Consider the following 4,157-nt stretch of genomic DNA (forward strand, 5'->3'; position numbering starts at 1 on the left):
TGTGGTTCAGGGCTTCATGTGCAAAGGCATTGTGGAAAGTATTACAAATAGAAAAGTGTAAACCCAATACCTTCTTTCATTGTTGAGGGCACTTTCTCCCTAAATATTTTGACCCAAATTATCTTTTTCAGAGAATTACTGTTTGGTAATTAAAGTCAAGTCACAAATTTTGATGTCTTTTTTTTTTTTTTAAAGAAGTTTGAATTTAAATTCCACTACAACCTTGTTTCACACAGTAGGAGTAGATTTCCTGGGTAAGGACAATTCTCAAAGGAACCTACAGGATTTACAGAAAGGTTTCTGAGGTTTGTTTTTTTAGTGTGAAAATGAGCCATCTTCACCCACATTGCTCCCTGTCAGCTAAGTCTCCATGGATTACTTTGCATGAAAGCCTATTTTCCCAGGCAATTTTAAATTTTCATAATAGCTAAGTTGTTAAAAAGTTTGAACAAATTAAAATTTACTTGTTATAATTTTAAAACTCTTTTGAAATTCCTTTATTAGAACTGCGAATTCACCAATCCTAACTCCTCCTTTACCATCAAAAACAGTTAACATGTTGTTTTCATGATATAGTGTCCATGAAACTATTATTTTCCAGTGGCTATGTTATGCATATATATAACCTTATAATCTGATTCTGAGCAAAATGAATTCCAAGATATGTAAACAGAGAGTATTATTTGTGGTTGTTGTTTTTAATGTACTATGTGATTTCTATTTTCTTTTGGTTTTTTCCCCTATGCTTTATTCCCTGCTGTATTTGATTTTGGTAGCCTGTGTATTGTGTATATATTTACCTTAATGAGGGAAGGGAAGAGGAACAACAAAATGGTGAGACAAAGGACAAACCAATGCAATAGTAATACTCACAAGACACTATGTTGGAAATGTACATTACAACTTGTGAGGGGTATTGGGGTGAAGGATAACTGAAGAAAATGAGGGATGGAGTAACAAGTTTGGAAAGTAATGTATTCACTACCTTAAAATTGCTGTAACCCCACTGTACATCACTTTGACAATAAAATTAAATTTTAAAAATAAGCTGCATGAAATAAAATTAAACTGTATTGGTATAGTAAATATTATTCTTTATGTAGTAACTTTTAAAAAATCAATATTGTTTGGCATCTAATTTGAAGTAATTATCCCTTTTTAATCAGAGGACCATCAACTTGAATGCTATCTGACTAGACAATATTTTCACAATATACTTACCAATATTTTGAAAAAAGAACATAGTACTTTCTCATATTAAAAGCGAAAACAGTTTAATTCTATGGAAACCTATAACTTTTAAAAGTAAATAAGCAGTTAAAAAGACAGGATGTATGTGTTCTTCAACATTCCAATGACTAATAACTACTCATTTCAATTCCGGAAGATTCAATACCTGAGAGATTCAAAACAGTACCGGCTTGCATGGTATGTAATTCTGCAATAGATGCATTTTCAAATGGGGTGTTACAGATTGAGATTCAACACAAAAATAAGTACATTCTGGTAGAAGATAAAACTAATTAGCAACGGTAATAATTCTTCAAGAGTAAGCAATTTTTTATCACAGTAAGCTATTATTTTTATGACCACCAATCCCAATATTTATGATATAGAGACATCCTAGCCCAACAGTTTAGAACTTTTAGGGTGCACCTCAAACTTCTCTTAATTCACATCATGAATAGCTTATCTCTATTGTGAAAAAATGCAACTCTGCTAATGTGATGCCATACATGTTCTGGAAAGAACACCACAATAAACTGGTTTGCATCATTTTCCCACCACTGGTATACTTGAGATTGGAACACTTGCAAATATTATTTATATTTATACTTTTTTAACTATCATACAAATTGTGGATGCTAAGATCAGAAGATTACAGTTCAAAGCTCACCGAGGCAGGAAGATTCCCTAGATTCTTATCTCCAATAAACTTATCAGCAAAAATCAGACACAAGTGGCATTGAGGTTGAAGTGGTAGAGCACGAGCCTTGAGCATAAACAGGCTCAGAGACAGTGTCCAGGCCCAGAGTTCAAGCCCTAGGACAAACAAATAAAACAAAAACAAAAATAAAAACAAACCCCAAACCTAACATTTTTCTCATTGTATACAGTGGCAAATAATTAAGGAAATTGCTTCCTGTGTTACATACAGGTTGAAGAAAGAAGATGTCACACGATTATTCTCTTCATACCTTGTTATACCAAATCCTCAAAAAATTGCCCTTATTATAATTTATAAATTAATATCATCAATTTTTGGCAACTCTGTCTCCAACATTCACATTATCATTTTATACATGAACTATTTTAATTATCTATTAACTAAATTCTAATTATAACTCTCTTGAAAGAATATTCTAGGCAAGTAGAATGCAAAATCATTTGTGAATTTGTCAATTAAACCCTCTACTTAAAACGAATTTTGTAGTATCCTATAGAATATGAAATTACAAACAAAATCAAAATATTTATTTTAAATCTAAATTCTAATTTAGCAAGATCCTCATAATCCTACATTAGATGAATGTTATTTTTAGATGAATTATTATTAGATGAATTGCTATTTTTCCAAGCTTAAGTTTTTGTAATCCTTCATCATTTCTTTGGGATACAACAGAATGATGATTACTTACTTTTTCAAATTTTGGATGGCAATCATGAGTCTTTTTGCATCTGGGAATGTTCTGTAACGAAGAGACAATTTAAAACACAAGTGAAGATTAAGTATGAGTTGCATTTCAACAGGAAATTTGACTTCTCAAAACATAATGACAAAATTAGCCCAAACTTCCAACTATGTATTCCTTTTTTGTTTGTTTTGTTTTATTAAGACAAAAGTATACTACCTGGTCCAGGGAAGTTATCACTATGTGATTCTAATCTCCTGTCTTAATCTCATTGCTAGAATTCTAGGCTTGTATCACATTGCCCTGCCATAGTTTCTTAGAATATTTAATCTAGATACAGACTACCAATTCTGAACTTCTCCAGGGATATTATACACCAGAGTGACTGTTCAGACTGTTTATCTACTATTTTCAAAGATGTTCTAACATTTGACACAGGATATGAATATTTTCAGATGCACCTGCGGGGTCTCTGATTCATTCCTCCATGGATGCAATCCTTTTAATAATGATTAATTGACTCTCTTACTATCTCTGGTCACTACCTATGTAATATTGTCAAACTTTATTGAAGGAAGTTCACTTGAGGACTTTCTAATATTAAAAATTATCACTTGATTGTAGTCTTCTTCAGGCTATATATTCTGTTGTTTTCTAACTTTTCTACACATTCTGAGAGTTGTTTCATTTGTGTATTTGTGTGTGCACATATAAGTGCCTCTGTGTGTATGTGTATGTTTGTATGTATGTATGCAAAATCCTCAAGCTCTTATTCAGCAATCTTGCTCATAACTGATATTCCATCACCTGAGCCATCTTCCAATCCAGGTTTGGCTGCTTTATTATATGTACTTTTGCAAAGAGTGTTCTGCCCAGGCTGGATGCAAACTTAACTTCCCAGACTCCTTTACATTCTTAGGTTTTATTTCTCCAGGAGTATCAACTTTTATACTACAAATATTTTGGGGCTGGGAAGGTGGCTCAGTGGTAGAGCACTTGCCTTGCATGCCTGAGGCCCTGGGTTCGATTCCTCAGCACCACATAAGCAAAAAGAAAAAAGCCAGAAGTGGCACTGTGGCTCCAGTGGTAGAGCACTAGCCTTCAGCTGAAGAGCTGAGGGACAGCGCCCAGGCCCAGAGTTCAGGCCCCACGACCGGACCCCCCCCCAAAAAAAACTACAAATATTTTTGTGAGGGTAATGTCTAAGCTGTAGCCTAGATTTTTAACTGAAGTATTCTTTTTTGTTGTTGTTGTTTTGGTGGGTGGTCCGGTCATGGGACCTGAACTCTTGGCCTGGGCGCTGTCCCTCAGCTCTTCAGCTCAAGGCTAGCACTCTACCACTTGAGTCACAGCACCACTTTCGGCTTTTTTCTTTTTTGCTTATGTGGTGCTGAGGAATCGAACCCAGGTCTCATTCATGCAAGGCAAGCGCTCTACCACTGAGCCACCTTCCCAGCCCCTAACTCAAGAATTCTTATAAATATAAATGAACACACACATTACATATCCTGAGTGTACACTGTT

This window comes from Dipodomys spectabilis, unplaced genomic scaffold (assembly GCF_019054845.1).
Source record: "Dipodomys spectabilis isolate Male_0828 unplaced genomic scaffold, ASM1905484v1 ptg000129l, whole genome shotgun sequence".
Classification (NCBI taxonomy): Eukaryota; Metazoa; Chordata; class Mammalia; order Rodentia; family Heteromyidae; genus Dipodomys; species Dipodomys spectabilis.